At 47.6% G+C, this 16,433-nt stretch overlaps 1 protein-coding gene across 1 annotated transcript in view; it reads left to right on the plus strand.

Annotated features, from left to right (window-relative positions):
* sema6cb (semaphorin 6Cb) overlaps positions 1–16,433 on the plus strand; it is a 306,316-nt gene that overhangs the window by 165,890 nt on the left and 123,993 nt on the right. The window contains exon 6 of the mRNA XM_069184905.1: positions 15,308–15,462. The gene's annotated coding sequence lies outside the window, so the exon portion shown is untranslated. The remainder of the gene's footprint in view (positions 1–15,307; positions 15,463–16,433) is intronic.

The raw sequence follows: 16,433 nt of genomic DNA on the forward strand, positions 1-16,433 counted from the left end.
CCTTCCACGTGGCCAGCTGTCAGCTGGTTCGGCTTCACTGAGTGCTCCTCCTGTTTGTCTACACTCTTCAGTTACTGTGCCACAATGCTGTGGTTCTCCCGTTGCAAAGAAAATCAAGGGCTTGGACACAGCATTGTTAAAACCAGCCTGCAAACTTTTTTGTGATTATTTTAGCTTTTATGTCTGTTTTTGGGGGGGAGGCTTTGGAATGATGTTTGTTTTATTGCATTGCAGGAAACGCAATTACTTTGGAGTTCGATACTTTAAATAAAACCATAGTAATACTGTTTTATATTCTCAGCCAAAAAGGAAAAAAATATATTTTATTTATAATAATATTATGTTGTTCTATGACTGACACATTTCTCTGTGGATAAAAATGTACATGAAGCGCAATACTTCTGTTCTGTTGTTGCAATTTACGAAGTACTGCAGTTGAAAGTAAATTTGTTTCTGTAGCTTGGCAGGTTACAATGTCATGCAGAGCGCGATTCCTTCAGTCCATGTACAGTATCACTGGTCCGATCCCCAGATACTCCTCTGCCCAGCTGTGGCTCTGGGAGTCCCACACACAGACTGGTCCCCAGGGGTGGGCTGGCTCTGAGCTCTGAGGTCTCCCCAGCTTTGTGCAGAAAAGTGGCCCTGTAGTGTACATCCCCTCCAAGAATAAAAAGATTCTTGCTTGTTAAAATTACGTGTTACGTGCAGTAACTAAGGTTGCACACATGTGCAGCACTGGAGGGACAGCTACTCTGTCCTGCTCTTTCCCCAGTGTCTTTCCAGTACAGCGTGCCGTTTATAGTCCAGTGCCAGCAAGCTACATCTCACACCGTTACGTGGAATCACTCTTTGGATGACATCCATTGCGAACAGGCCTTAACGGCTGATTTTCAAACCTTTCTAGTGTTGTCACGTACACTTCCAGGGTACAGTGTCAAAGCTGGAGAGTGAAATCAGGCTTACTTTACTAAACAGTAACTAAGAAACATTCCAGACACATTCCTGAGAAATTCTGGAGTTGTTCCCAGACCCCTTCAGCAAGCAGGAGGCTGGAGAACCGGCATTTTTTTTTACGCACATCCTAATTTATTGCCCAATTTTCCCAAAATAAAGCCGTGTGCACACGCTGAGGTCTGGAAAGAATCAGGCAAGCGCCTCGTCAAAGCACAGCTATTTTAAATTTGCAGAAAAGGGGCCCTGACTTTACAGCACTTACAAAGCATTAAACTATCCAGCAAAAAGCTGCATTCTTTATTTCCCCCTTGCCCCCGTTCTGTCACTTAATGCCCTACGTGCCTCTGGGGTTTATTAAACAAAACATTAAATCAGCACCACGCTGGAGACAGCCAGTTCTGTCCCTGTAAACCCAGGGGTCACATGGAAATCCGTGGGATACACGCTCACTGGAGGGGTCTGATCTCACAGCCTGGGTATCAGCCCCTGGAGGTCTTTAGAGGCTGCCCAGGGGGTCCCCAGAAACAAAGGCAAGCTTTTCAGTGCCAACATCTCTTCCCCACAGTTCTGCTCTAACAAGCGCGTACAGCCCTGCCCGTTCTGTAGTGCTTGTAAGACTTTGCTACCGATAGGAAACGTAATTTCTTTCTTTAAGGAGTTTCACACCTTAATTAGTGTGTTTAATCTCAAGGGGTAGGGGGGAAAGAAAGGACGAAAACTTGTGTTCCAGGAGATGCGTGCTTAGTGGAGAGTCAGGTGACTTTTTTAACGTCCTGTAGTTAGACGTTAAAAAGCGCAGTACAGAACCTGTCTGAGCTCATAATCGCAGTCAGCCACAAGCTGAGGTGGAAGTGGTCAGTTCGAGGCTGTGCAGTTTGCGTTGCTTTTACAGAGCAAAGAGTAAATATAGATCTCAGTTATCATGTAGCAGTGGCATACAGTATGTTGAAAAACTGGGGCTGGCATGCTGGGGCGGTGGTAAGCATCACTGCATCACATTGCTGGGCCGCTGTCTGTGTGGAGTCTGCATGTTCTCCCTGTGTTCGCGTGGGTTTCCTCCAGGTGCTCTGGGTTCCTCCCACAGTGCAAAGACATGCTGGTAGACTAACTGGTGTTAGTCTGGTGTGAGTGTGTGTGTCTGTCTGCCCAGTGATGGACTGGATTCCGGTCCAGGCCGTCCGGTCCGGTCCAGGGTACCCTGCCTTGTGCCCGTTGCTGTCCCGAGGCCTTGTTTTGGATAAAGAGGATAGGAATCGGATGGATGGAATGATAAGTGAACAATCACTGAGCAGCTGATGCACACCAACCGTGTGCAGCGGCAGTGCGCACGTCTGACCTTTTGCGAGTAATAAATGACTCATATAGGCCTTAAACGTCTCTCTTATGGAGTGCGTTAGGCATTTAAAAGTGAGAGACTATCCCTTGACAAGTCTTTTGTTGCTAAAAAAGTAGTGCATTGCATGTAAATGGCACTTATTAGTGGGGATCGTCTTTTTTTTCTGGTAAAAAGAAAAAAGCTGGTTTTATTTCATCAGAGAATGTCTTATAAGTGACTCCCCAGGTGACAGGAGGGGGTAATTCGAGCTACTTCTCTTATTCACTATTTTGTTTTTTCTGGTTTGTAAAAAAAAATCGGAAGGAACAAGCGCTTCTTTTTTGTTGTTCTTGTCTCTGCAAAATCTAGCGCACGTGAAGCCATGCCTGTGTGTTGCCATCGTTCAGGGTGCCACCACGGTCTGCTAGCCAGTTTTCTGCCTGGTGTGTTTCATGCTCGGATTGCACTGTTCAGGTGAAGGGCTTAGCTGATACAAAGATTTGTTATGGAGTACCAAAACCTAAACTGTCATTAATGCATGTGCCAGACCACTCCCCCCCACCCCGCCCTTCAACTTTTAACAGTCAGACACTTGTCTGTTAAAGTGCAGAGCTGGATAGTAAGATCTTGAAATAGCCCTCTGTGTTGCTTTCTACTTGACTTGTAGAACAGGTTTCATATTGAACCCGTGTCAGCTGTGGTACATGTTGAGCAAGTGTAAGCTGAGCTCCGTTCTGAACCAGTCTCAGCTGTTGTCCGTACTGCACCTGTGTTAGATGAGGTCCTTACTGAACCAGTGTCTCCTGTGGTCAGTACTGCAACTGTGTCAGCTGTGGTCCATATTTGAACCAGTGAAGACTGTATTCCATATTAAACCAGTGCTGATTGTAGTGCATGTTTAAGGTATTACCCTCAGGTGTAATACACTTTTCTGGCAAAGAAAAAAGCTAACTTCCAATATTATAATGTCAGAAAGATATATTTAAAGCACCTTAAAAAGCAAACCTTTAAATTTGCAGTCTGACAGACACATGTGACAGTTTACAAGTTCGTTTTGTAGTGTCAGATTTTACACGTGCCGAATGAACACATTTCTGCGTGTTTTCAGAAGACGCTCGCATGTGCTTCAGTCTTCGAGCCTTGGCAAGCCGCAGGGACTCTATTCTCCGGGGCTAAATAAAGAAATAACAGCGCACACAAATGCCACTGCACACACAGGGTATTTTATGCCTTTCACAAAACATTAAAAGTGATGGGGAAAAAAAAAATCTGTTGCGTATGATACAGGCCTATTTTTTATTAGAAGAGATAGTTTATGATGCTGATCCCAACAAATCCACTCTAAGTCAGCAAAATCACACATGCATTTCTCTGGACAAAACCAGTTCTATTCCCTTTTGTCTGTTCCTTTCTCTGTGTCTGTAGATGAGCCACAAATCCATTATTCAGTCTGCTTTGGGGTGGGGGGGGTATTATTTTATTCCAAATCTAAATTCCTCAGTCTTTTTCCTGCTAATTAGCTGAACTGTCCCAGACCTTACTGAAAAAACTGGAGGCGGGGGGGGGGCATGTCGGATTGCTGTGACAAACCTGCGCCGCTACGTCTCCTGAGCGGTCTGCGGGGAGCTCGTTGCGCGCGCCCTCGAAAATGACAAGTAAACAGATCTGATGGATGTGTATTTACTGGCACCGGGCTCCTATCCGAGAGCTCGGAGCAGATGAAATGCAGAAGGATGTTTACTACAGCTGTCGGCGGAATAAAAAAGAGAGTTTTCGAGGCCTCCCCTGTTTCTCATTTCTGGAGGATCTGTGTTTGCATGTAGAAGGTAGGGGTGCTTGAGCAGTCCCAGGAGAAGAGTCTCCAGACAACGCAAGCAAGGAAAACTAATATCCTTCACACTCCTGTTTACAGTGTCCTGTCTTTAACCAGCCAATGACCCTCTGGAAAACAGCAAATTAATAACAACAGGGAATAAAGCCGACCTCCCCTACAGTTGTTAGGGTTACATTATTAATGAGTGCTTAACTAACAATGTTATGAATATATTAAATTATATTGGGCTTATTATCTAATGGGCTATATTCCTGCACTCCACTTCCTCGGGACTCTGTCGCAACTGAGTTTTTAATTAATGAGGCAAATGAATCCTCCACCTAATTGAGTTATTTTTAAATTAGATATGTACCAACTTCCCACCCCATCTGTCCTTGGTTTTTTTAAATGTCCTGCTGTAGGCAAGCGTGGCTGCCAGCATGTTTACCAGACAGCATCTGCGCAGACTGAACATTTACCAGACAGCATCTGCACAGCCTGCAGGTTTACCAGACAGAATCTGCACCCCTGGAACATTTATCAGATAGAATTTGTATAGTTGGCACAGAGAGAATTCTCTTTACCAGAGAGAGTCTATGTAGCCTGTGCTGGTCTTGGTCTGAAACAGCTTTGACACGTGAGCAGTTAACAGGTGAGAATTGCGCTGCCTCAGATGCCTTAATTCACAAGCATTCTCACTTCTGCAAGAGCTCCTTAAATGAGCAGCCTCTATCTTTAAATTGACTGGAATAAGTGAACCTCTAGTGGTTGGGAGGAGTGAGTGTTCAGTTAACATATTTAATGAACAGCAAAGAAGATCACAAGAAGACATAGATGTTGTAAGATGTAGTTTCAATTCTAGTTTACAAATAGACAAAAGTCAACCAGCTGGACTCATCGAGGATCAACATACTGTATATCATTATGCAGACCTGTTCATGAAGAGCTTCACCCCCAGTGGGTTTTGTCAATTGCAACTAAATGACCAATTTCTAAACGATTGTAACAATTTTACTGCGAACAGCTGGTGATTTGTTGAATCAAGCAGTTTAGGGAACTACAGCATTTGCTGTCCTAAACTCGAATATCAGTCTTCCTACAAGGACTAGGCGGTAATTTCTTCATCAACTGTGTGCGGGTGTTGGCTGACCTCAAACCAAGACTAACTGGACTGGGGCGGCTCTCCATGACCAGGATTGCTGAGCTCCCAGTTGTATGTGTCATCTGGTTCCTGTTTGACTGCTGGTTCTGAAGCTGGTCTTTTGGCTCCACTTTGTCAGTTGCTTTTTACGGTCTTCAAATAGTTGATTTTTAGCCTTATATTTAAAGACATTCCTTCAAAACCAGGAATACATCTAGCTGATCTTCTCTGGACTTATTCCAGAAGAACAGTGCCTTTCTTTTGTTTCAGCGTGGCACAAAGTGTCCTCGGTATTATAAATGAAGTCTAGCGAGAAGTGAGTTAGTCCCCTCCTATATGCCTTTCAGATGAAACATCGAAGGAGTTTTAGGTTTCTTCTTGTACTCTTTTAGGGCACATTTTTGTCTTCCCTGTCATCCCTGGGACTGAATCGCAGTTCGGTGTCAGTTGTGAGTCACCTCCAGTGGAACACAAGACACTGCGTCGTCTTTGTGGGGATTAATTGCCGTCTCTGCTCAAATAAAGGAGTTGCTCCCGGCAGCCCAATTAATCTTATTTAGTGCAGGAACTGGGTCTGTAAACAAGCCAAGGGGGAGATAACAAAGCAATCTGGCAAAAAATGTTGGACCCCATACGCCTCGTAGATAAATGTTCGATGGTGATTCATGGATGTCGGATGACAGGTCCTCATTAATCGTCCCTCTTGTTTTAATTAGCGTCACTTTTGATGACACCCCTGGCTTTGGGGCTTTGAAATGACGTTGTCTGTTTCTCCTTCTCTTCTTCTTTCCTGTTTATTGTGGGAGTGTCCCGGGCCGGGCCCCCGCTCTGCTGTCTGGGCTCTAGCTCTAGCTCGGGACCCCCAGCGGGACGGCCCATCACAGGGGTCCGCGGTGCCCCGGCAGGAGCGCTGGCGCTGATCGGAGTCGCCGCTGCCCGCGATGCCGATGCGGTCTCTGCTCCGCTCTGAGCAGAGGGCACCCCTTCTGCCCTCTGCGTGCTGTTGCTCGGGCATGCTAAACTAGCCCCACAGCGCGGCCTCGAACCAGCGACTCCCAGGCCGAGGAACCCGGGGAACCTTACCTGGCGGAGCCTCTCGTTTCCTCTGCTTTCCTCTTGACGGGGCGGAGCGGTGGCTCTGTGGCTCAGGATCTGCACCTGTGGCTGGCAGGTTGACTCCTTAAGTCGCAGGGCTGATTCTTTACTGAATCGGTCACTGTTCGTATTCCTTGGATTGAGCCCAGTTTCCACCCACAGATCTGTTATTACAGGACCACTTACCCCTGGCAAGGGCGTGGCAACCCAGAGACTGAGAATGAACTGTCTCCATTGCCTTCTCGACTGTGGAAGTCGTACTTGAGGGCAGGGTGGGGGAATCAGTCGGCCAGGGCTCTCTCAGCTGCTGGCGAGACACCGCCACCCCTTGTGGGCCGCTGGGGGCCTGGATACAGGGTTTTGTGGAAAGAGGAGCGGCCGGAAGATGGGCGTGGTCGAAGGAGCCTGCCTGCACTTCCTCTTCCCCTGTGTGAGGTCATCAACACAATTAGCCAATCCAGACACTAATGGAAACAGCTGGCCGTTTCAAAATCAAAGCAGTGCATTCTCAGATAACTTGAAAATGACTGTTCAAGTGCACCAAACCCACTCCCCCATGGTAACCTTTTTTCACCAGACATAGAACATAACAAAATCATTTTTTTCCAACTAAGGAGCTGATGCCTTACTGCTGAGTAAAAGACAGAAGGCATTATGACCCTCCAGGAAATTAATTTGACCTCCAGCGATTGAGACATTAGCCTTGTGTCTGAAACAACATGAGGATTGCCTATAAAATATTGAATAGCTTGTTTTTGAAAAAAAGGGGGTTTTGTTTGTTCTGCAGCAGGAAGACTAATGTATCACTTTAGATTTTCTAAGCAAATTATGTTACCTTTCCTGGCTGTAGATTTGAAGTAGGAGTGGGCAGAATCCTGCTGTTGTGAATAGGTTTCCCTTCAGCCCTAAAAATCTGAACACTTTTTAATTTGAAGCTTTTAAAATTGAGCTTCTGTTTTTGTTCCCTCTTATTGTCTTCCAACTGGTTTAGATGTAAAATAAGTAGGTTTTTTTAACTGGTTGATCGAAAGTCTCTTGCATGTTGCCATCTCATTTCAGCTTTGAAATCCTAACCCTGATATTAACTATAAAATGAGAGTATCTGCGGGGCTGAGCACTGTATTTAAACATTTGTTTGATGTTGGTGGCAGAACAGTTTACGGCTTCAAGCAAATGCCGTGTGGAAATAGAACAGTGTCTCTCTTGTTCCTTTGATGGGAATTAAGCTTTATTGGAAACATGATGAGTGGAAAGGCAGGCTAGAGGTCTCCAATCCTGTTCCTGGAGCCTTTAAATCATCAATTTGTGAAGGTTTAGACCAATTTAACTATGATCAATTCAATTAAACAGGTGCTGTCTTCAATCAACTAATTTAGAGATGATTTGGAACAACTTTCTTAACTAATCAGCTGCATCAAAAAGTGTTCTTAATCGGGTGGCCTGTAAGAATAACTGAATGGGGGCTCTCCAGGACCAGATGTGGGTTCCCCAGCACTAGATTAAGGGTGCCCAAACCTGGTCCTGGAGACCTGTATTTCTGCAGGGTTTATACAGTAGGTAGGCTTTATTGATCAGTGACCAATTTACCAGTCTGGAAAGCATATTATCTAGTAATAAAGCTACTAACTGTTACAATTAAGCCATTTATAGCTTAATAATGGCTTAATAATTAAAGCCTGAGGACACTGTGGCTCTTCGGGACCAGATCTGGACACCCCTGGGTTCTTGATCAGAGCTGCTCAATCTGTGGCTCTTCCAGCCCTCTCCACTGCAGCAGGGCTTCAGGGCTTCAGGACAGCCAGTGACTCAGTTCCTCTGTTGGACCCCCTGGTCAAGCAGTACGATTATGAAGAATGTAGCTGTAGCAGAATTCTGCAACGGAGTGGAGTGGGAAGTGTGCCTCTCTCGATTTCAGGGGTATTCAGGACTGGAACCGTGCTAAAGAGCCAAGTGTGGACCTTCCGATGCGTCGTTAGCCCAGCTTAACGAATTCTCCCAGTTGGTCGAGTGTTATTGCTTTAAGAGAGTTACTGTAGGGAGCCTGCTGGCAGTCCCTGGCTGGCACTGCAGACCCCTGCTCTTACAGACAAAGCCCAGCCTTGTCTGTGGTCACTTTTCTGAACTGATTTCCCAGCAGCAAAATCCTTTTTGCAACATGGCAAACACATATGCTAAGTAAGGTCTTACTGCACTGTAAAATTTTAACACATTATCCATTGATTTGAATTCTATGGTTTTACCTACAGTATAGCTTTTGTAATTGCTTTTCTTTTTTTGTCTAGAAGACACAAATCATATGTGAACAGAAACACAGAACCATGAAGCTCGATGTTTTTAAGTCTCGTGTCCATAGTTCACATTTCTGCTACCTACTGTACATATAACACTGTGCACTTGTGCGTATTGAACATCACCTGGACAGGTGCTCCTCCTTCTTGAATTTAGTCTTGTTGGCTTTCGTTTGCAGCTCCTACACCCCTTGCAAATCTTCCTGTTCTTGCATTATCTGTGAACTTGTCTAGTTTACCAACTATGCCAGAATCGAAATCATTTACACGAATTGGGTAGAGCTGTGGTCCTTATAGATACCCCTGTGATACGCCACTGATGATATCCCCCCAACTGAAGCCCCTTATCTCTTCAGTTTTCTACCCATTGAACACCATAGCCTTGAGTGTCTATTGCCTGTAAATCTAAATATACCATATTATATCCTATATGTCTGTGCACTTTCAGTTAACTCTCATTCAAAAAACTCAAATGAGTCAGTTAAACGAGACTTACTTTTGTTAGTCCATGTTGCCTGGAAACCTGTTGCCATCCTGCCGATTCTCTAGTTGAGATCTAATTAGAATTTCTGCAGCTTTACATGTGATAGAAACTGGACTAATTGGTCCGTAATTGCTTGGTTTGGTTTTCATAACACTTTCCCAATGTTCCAGTCGATAGATGTTTTGACTGTCTGGAGTGACTGCTGGAAAAGTTGAACGTGCTATGAAAAATTCTTGTTTCTTTCAGTAAAGCATACATTTTTTTTTTATCAGCAAGCGCTGGAAATTTGTTTACTTAAGAGCTTTTCATACCTTGGACACATCTGCCTTTTCTGCGCTTATGCTGTACTGTATAATACGCGGTCTTTGCTCAGCCTGGGGTATGTGGTCAGTTTGTTCCGTGATAAGCCCCTGAGTGAAATGGTCATTTAACGTATCGGCCATTTCCCTTTCATCGTCTGAGCTTCCCATCATCCCCGGGTCACGCCTCTTTTCTTCTTTTGCTGTAGCAGTGCTGGAAAAACCTTTTATCACTTCTTTCAGCTGCCACTGGAATATTCTTTTCTCTCTCTCTCTTGGCTTTTCCGATGTCCCTTTCACTTGTGTTTGCAGGAAATTGTTCTCGATTCTGTTACCTCTCGGCGGCTGCTGTCCTTCTTCTATCGCTTTCATGAGGAGCCACCGAGCCGTGCCAAAGCTGGCGGCAAGCTCCGGTGCTTCGCGGGTTCTGCACGCCCCCCCCCCCGGCTCGAAGCCCATCCCGCTCAGCTCTCTGCCTTTCACGCCCCGCGGGAGACGCAGAAAGGGCCGTGGCCGTCCGCGGCCGGCCCTCCTCCCCGGGCCAGAGGCGGGCGTCCTCCCCTTGTCCCGGACGCCGCTACAGGAAGAGCTTCTCGCTGACGGACGGGCAGTGCCGAGTGCCAGAGGTGTCACCCACCCCCGCCCCCCCTCCTTTGGGGCGAAAGCGCTGGATTCTCGTCGCCCAGTTGCCCGAGGTCGTCGATTCGGGTGGCCGTGCTCGGGCACGATGCGAGTGGAGGTGTACACACTGTTCTTTCACAGACCAGCACTCACCCTCCCCGGGGCGGGTCTCGTGGGATGGGCCGGCTGACTGCCACGTGTCTTCCCACAGAGCCCTGTTTTGTCCTGGCGTGTTTTATCTGCAGGGGTGAAAACGGCAACGTGAGCCGGCGGACGTCTCCCCGCTGCTGCGTCCTGGCTGGGGGATCTGTCCGGGCAATCTTAGATGCAGTATTAAATGACTTAGGAATTTGCAAATCCAGCTGTGTCCCAGAACACAATATTTTTCAACAGCAATATGGGATGTGTTCACGGGCAGAAAATTATGACACATATATATTTTGGTTATTATATGTTATATTATATTACCTTTGTCTTCTGTGCTAGAATACTTTTTTTAAGGCTTGTTTCCACCTGCTGTGTTCTTTAACTCTGTATTTCTTCTGATTGGAGGATTATAAATTAAGGAATATAATTTATATATATATATCATTTAAGGAAGATAAAGCAGTAGAGGAGAATGTTTATGGGCTGTGAGACGGTGAGATGTGTTGGAAAAAGAATAACAGAAGTCAAATGGCATCACTTTGCCTGTTCAAAGTCATGTTCTTCCACGTCTGTTCTCACCCTTGGGCATATGGTGCCTTAAAAGGGGGAGAAATGTTTGATCGCCCCATAATACAGACCAATCTTTATTTTGTGAACCTAATGGGATTTTCACCCACTGTCCGGTGGCATTGGGAGTGGTGTTGGGAATACTGCTGGGAAATAGAATGGTTGTCAACAGGAAGACCGGAATACACACACGTGTGAGAGGCTGTTCGGTGTGTCTGCGACTTTAAGGAGAACATGTTTTGAGCTGAATCCTCTTCCTTCCCTGTCTCGCCTCTTGCTGCTGGTGGAGACACGAGGCCTCTGCTGTGCTTCCAGCTCCTGGCATTGCACACATGTGACTTGAAGGATGACGGCAGGAGCAGCACCGGCAGACACACACACACACACACACACACACACACACACACACACACACACACACACACGCATGAGCGCGACCCCTCTTCTGGGACGAAGACCAGCACATGTGCCCAGTCTTGTGATGCGGCAGGGGCAGGACTGTCAGGAAAGGTCAGGTTGAGAGAAGAGCCGCTCTGTGTTGGTTTTAAGAGCTCGAAGAGCTGCCCGTCGGTTTCCAAGTGTGTTTCTGTGTCACTTGTGTTCTTAGTGAAGGCTTTTTGGGGGTTACGAATGCGCAAAGGATCTGACACCAAGTGGCTGGGCTATGTGGGGGACACCTGCAGAAACTGGTGCCATGTAGGGTCCTCAGGGGTTCCCTGTCCATGATGCTCCACTCGGACTGTCGCCTGACTGCACAGGCCCAGGCAGAATCGGCCTCCTGCAGCTGACGTCTCTTGGTGGCCTCGGGCTTCTGCACAGCACCTCCTTCTGTCCTGGATGTCTGCTGTCTTCCTCAACAGGGTACCTGCGGGAAAGCGCTGTGAAGTCATCCTTCCCCATTAACATGGACCAAGACTACAGGACCCCGCCCTGGATGGGACTCAGTTTCTAGATTCTACAGGACTCTACATATTCCGTCCTTCGGATGAGACGTAAAATTGAGGTCCTGACTCTCTGTGGTCATTAAAAATCCCAGTACGAGTAGGGGTGTAACCCCGGCGTCCTGGCCAAATTTCCCATTGGCCCTTACCAATCATGGCCTCCTAATAATCCCTGTCTCTGAACTGGCTTCATCACTCTGCTCTCCTCCCCACTGAGAGCTGGTGTGTGGGGAGAGGACTGGTGCATCATCCAGGTGGGGCTGCACACTGGGGGTGGAGGGGATCCCCATTACCAGTAAAGCTCTTTGAGTGGAGTGTCCAGAAAAGCGCTATATAAGTGTAAGCAATCATTATTATTAATTATTATTACAGTCCATCCACGATGTGATCCTCCCCTCCTGAGCATTCGTCGTGCGCTCCAGCAGCAGTGCCTCAGGCTGCACTGACCGGAGCCATCAGAGTAAGCTACAGCGCCTTGATCACAAATTATTAGTGCCCACAGTGGGGTGTTCTGCCCGCGGGGCGTCAGTCCTGTCTCCCAGGCTTTCTGTGTTTTCCTTTGTAATTTGTGCCAATAACGTCACACCAGCTCTAACCCGATCCCCCCGCCGCTACACCCAGGGTTCGTCTCGTGTATAGAATGTCACTGCAGCTGGGCTGCCCTGGCCAGTCTTGTCCTTCACGTCACGGCTGTGGGCTCTTTTCATCCGGCTCAGTCCCCCCCCGCCGCCCCCTCCCAGTACGTCCCTTCGGTAAACATCATCACTAAGATTAGAATTCATGTGGCATTAAGTCACAGTGCTCACCGGTGTCCCAGGAGGCCTGTCCCCGCGACCCCAGATACCGGAGCACACATTTCCCAGCCTTCGCCGGCGATTCCGACACGAGGCAGCCTCCAGAATCACTTAGTCTCGCCACGTCCCTCTTCCGGGGGGAGAGCGCTCCGGCCACGGAAAGCTCATGCATCCCAAATGCCGCACATTGTCCCTATTTGAATTCCCAGCTCAGGATACAGAGTAGAGCAATCATCTCCCGCTGTTTGTCCCCAGTCCCTCCTGGGAAATCCCCCCCCCCCTCCTCCATCGTCCACAGAACTGCGGATCGCCGTGCGAGGCCGGCTGGTGATTCATTTCATGCCGGCCTCAGAGGGGGCGCCGCTGCCCACCGCGGGGATACCGTCGGCTAATGGGGGCGATGGCAGCCTCTCCGCCCACGCGGCTCCCCGGCGCTCACGGAGTAAAGGCAGATGTCCCTGGCTGAGATTATAAATTAAATCGACATCAAATCACCAGACCTGCCGAAGAGTGGCTCTAGCACTGGAACAGTACTGCTATTGGGACCAGAATGAAGGACAATGAAATGTGACCTATTCAATTACCCAGACCACTGTTTAATGGCTGGAAGGTTGCTGGTTTGTATCCCGCGGCCGGCAGAGGAATCCTACTCTGTTGGGCCCCTGAGAAAGGCCCTTCACCCCAGCTGCTCCAGGGGCGCTGTATAAATGGCTGACCCTGCGCTCTGACCCCCAGCTTCTCTCCCTGTCTGTGTGTCTCATGGAGAGCAAGCTGGGATCTGCGAAAAGACACATAACTAATACAAGAAATTGGATATGGACAATAAAGTGATCTGATCTGATCTTAAGGAAGGTTTTCCCTGAAAATACCTTATTTAAGAAAATCAAAAAAGGATGAGCTGCTGTTGGAGCTCCATAAGGAGCTCTGACCTTTCGGCGACTTTGCTGTTGTGCACCCTGGGAAGGCAAGGGCTACGAAGCACATGACGTCAGCTAATGCAACGGAAACATAAGCATCGCTAGTGAGCCATATGGCACCCTGTGTGACCCCCCCCCCCATGTCCTGTACCCCCATGCTCGTCAATACCAATTACGCACTCTGCTTACTGCACGCACAACAGCCCTGCTCACCTTATCCCTGCGGGGTCAGGGGGTCATCCACAATCCCTCCTGCCTGCACTGTAAGCTCCTTCATCGGGGAAATCGTGTTCCTGAAGCCCAGGCTCGGAAGGCAAACTGACTGGCAGAAACTGAGGGTTTATTAACGGTCACTGAACTGAACAGAAATATCCAGGCCCTTCTGGGATAGCTGAGGACAGCAGTTCACAAGGGAGAACTTGGGGGTCTCGCCTCCGAGCCTGCCTTTTATCTGCAGCCTAATTCTGTGCTTCACTGGAGAGCTTTGTCACTGGTGAAATAGAGCTTCTCTGCAGGAAAGTGGTAGTGCAAGCTCTACACAACTCTCCATCTGCCTGCAAGTATGTGTATTCATTGTTACTGGGTTTGTTTATTTGGCCTCTTTCCTAAATTCTTATTTTTCTTCCCTCTTGTGTGTTTTTTCCATCTGCATATATGCATGTATACACTTATACCCTGGTGTTCTAACCCTTATGTCCTAGCATTTGTGTAAAATCAGAATTGCCATTAGAAATCCCACCTAAATCCAGCTGTCAGGGTTCATCCCTGCACACACATCTCTGCACACATTACCCCAGTGCTCAGAACCCTGCACTGGCTCCCCGACAGATTTTGAAATGATTTAGAGATAGCAGCATTGTCATTATTCCTTGTGTTTACGCAGAGAACATTGGCTGGTGCTGTTTGCTCTGCAGCCTGAAAATCCAAAGCATCTAATCAGGAAAGAGGCAAAGCCATTTAACTATTTTACACACACGCAATTATACTACAACCATGGAAAATCATGGTACACCAAAGTAGAGGCACAGTGTATGTTTTTTTAATTGCAACACATGCTGTCACGTTACATTTCAAAAGATGCGCGTACTGTATACTGAGCATCAAAGGAAACCCACCTCTTACAGCTGTAACAAATTTGTAAATCCACCATCAGGAAAATGACTTATTTTTTATTTTCCTAAAACAAAAAGAGAGTTAAGTTTCTTTTGATGCTCAGTACTGTGTTTCACTGCAGTGTAGAGGTATCCATGTTGTGTAGTGTGATTTGTGGAGGATTGTATATGCATTGGAGGGTGGCATGGTGGCGCAGTGGGCCGCATTGCTGACTCGCAGCACTGGGGCCCTGGGTTCAGTTCCTGGGGTGCTGTCTGCGTGGAGTTTGCATGTTCTCCTCGGGTTTATGGGGCTCTCCTCTGGGTGCTCCGGTTTCCTCCCACAGTCCTAAGACTGTCGGTTAACTGGCTTCTGGAAACTTGGTCCTGGTGTGAGTGTGTGTGTTTGACCTGCAGGGGACTGACACTCCTTCTCCGGCTGTATCCCCCACCTTGTGCCCGTTGCTTGTTGGGATAGGCTCCGGCTCCCCCACTTCATCCTGTACTGGATACAGCAGGAAGAAGGTGGGCGGACGTATATACATTGTCCCTGTGGTGCAATAGAGGAATCTGGTGTGTTTGTATGTGGAATGTGAATGTTTGGCTTTGCTAGATGCGAAGCCCTTGCCATTGCCATAAGGAACAGAGTTTTAAGATCTTTATAAAGTGTGTTTGCTGGGTTTCTAATAGAGTGGAATTTAATTAAACCACTTTGGCAGGTTGGTTCTTAAAATGCAAATAACTCTGCTCAATTACAATGTTAATTCTGCTCTCCAAGCGATCTCTTCTTCCCACTACCTGCAGGCCCTTTGCCAAGTGTTGGATTTTCTTCCTTTCTAGATCAATGTTTCATTTCAACTTCGCGGACACAGCGGCGTCCTCGGCTCACTGGGCTTTCGTCTCTGCTGATCAGGACTGGATCCGAAGCCTAGTCACCTGGAGAGGATCCTCTGTCTTCTCCAGCTGGGAGGGGAGCTGGTGATCCTCAGTTTAGGGTGAGTGGAGGCCTTACCCCGTGTGAAGAAATTCCCATTGTTATATATCAAATCCAATCAAAGTTTATTTATCAAATGCACAGCAGTACAGCGTGGAGCAGTAGTTGCTGGCAACGAAATGTCTGTTCTAGGAGCTCACCGGGGGGGGGCGGTAAAAATCATAATTCCTCACACTTCTGTAGCACTTTCCTGGACACTCCACTCACAGCGCTGTCCAGGTCATGGGGATCCCCTCCACCACCACCAGTGTGCAGCCCCACCTGGATGATGCACCAGTACTCTCCGTGGGGAGGAGAGCAGAGTGATGGAGCCAGTTCAGAGAGGGGGATTATCAGGAGGTCATGACAGGTAAAGGCCAGGGGGAGAATTTGGCCAGGACAGGACAGGACTCTTTTTGGGAAGTGCTCTGGAATTTTTCATGGTCCACAGAGGTACTCAGTTCCTTTTTTACAGTATAGTGTCCCGATCACTATACTGGGGCATTAGGACCCACACAGACCGCAGGGTGAGCGCCCCCCACTGCTCCCACTAACACCTTTTCCAGCAGCAACCTTAGCTTTCCCAGGAGGTCTCCCATCCAGGTACTGGCCAGGCTCATACCTGCTTTGTTTTAGTGGGCTGTCAGCTGCGAGTTGCAGGGTGATGTAGCTGCTGGCAGTTATGGGGGTGGGGGGGATTTATCCTTTAACACTCTGGATAGACAAGACACCCAACCTTCAAATTCATTCCGATACCAATTACTTGATATGGCCACTGTTTAATTAGATGGCTCAATTAATTGCCATGTTAATTAAACAATTAAACTGCTGTTTATGTGCAAATCCTGTAATGGACTGGAAGCTCCAGTGCTTCACTAATCCCTCTAGTAATTACAGTCGATTCCTTGTGCCCGGTGCTTGCTGGGATAGGCTCTGGCTTCCCAGTGACCCTGAACTGGATCAGGTGGTGAGAAGATGGCTGAATGTACCTGT

This window comes from Lepisosteus oculatus, chromosome 27, assembly GCF_040954835.1.
Source record: "Lepisosteus oculatus isolate fLepOcu1 chromosome 27, fLepOcu1.hap2, whole genome shotgun sequence".
NCBI classification, from domain to species: domain Eukaryota; kingdom Metazoa; phylum Chordata; class Actinopteri; order Semionotiformes; family Lepisosteidae; genus Lepisosteus; species Lepisosteus oculatus.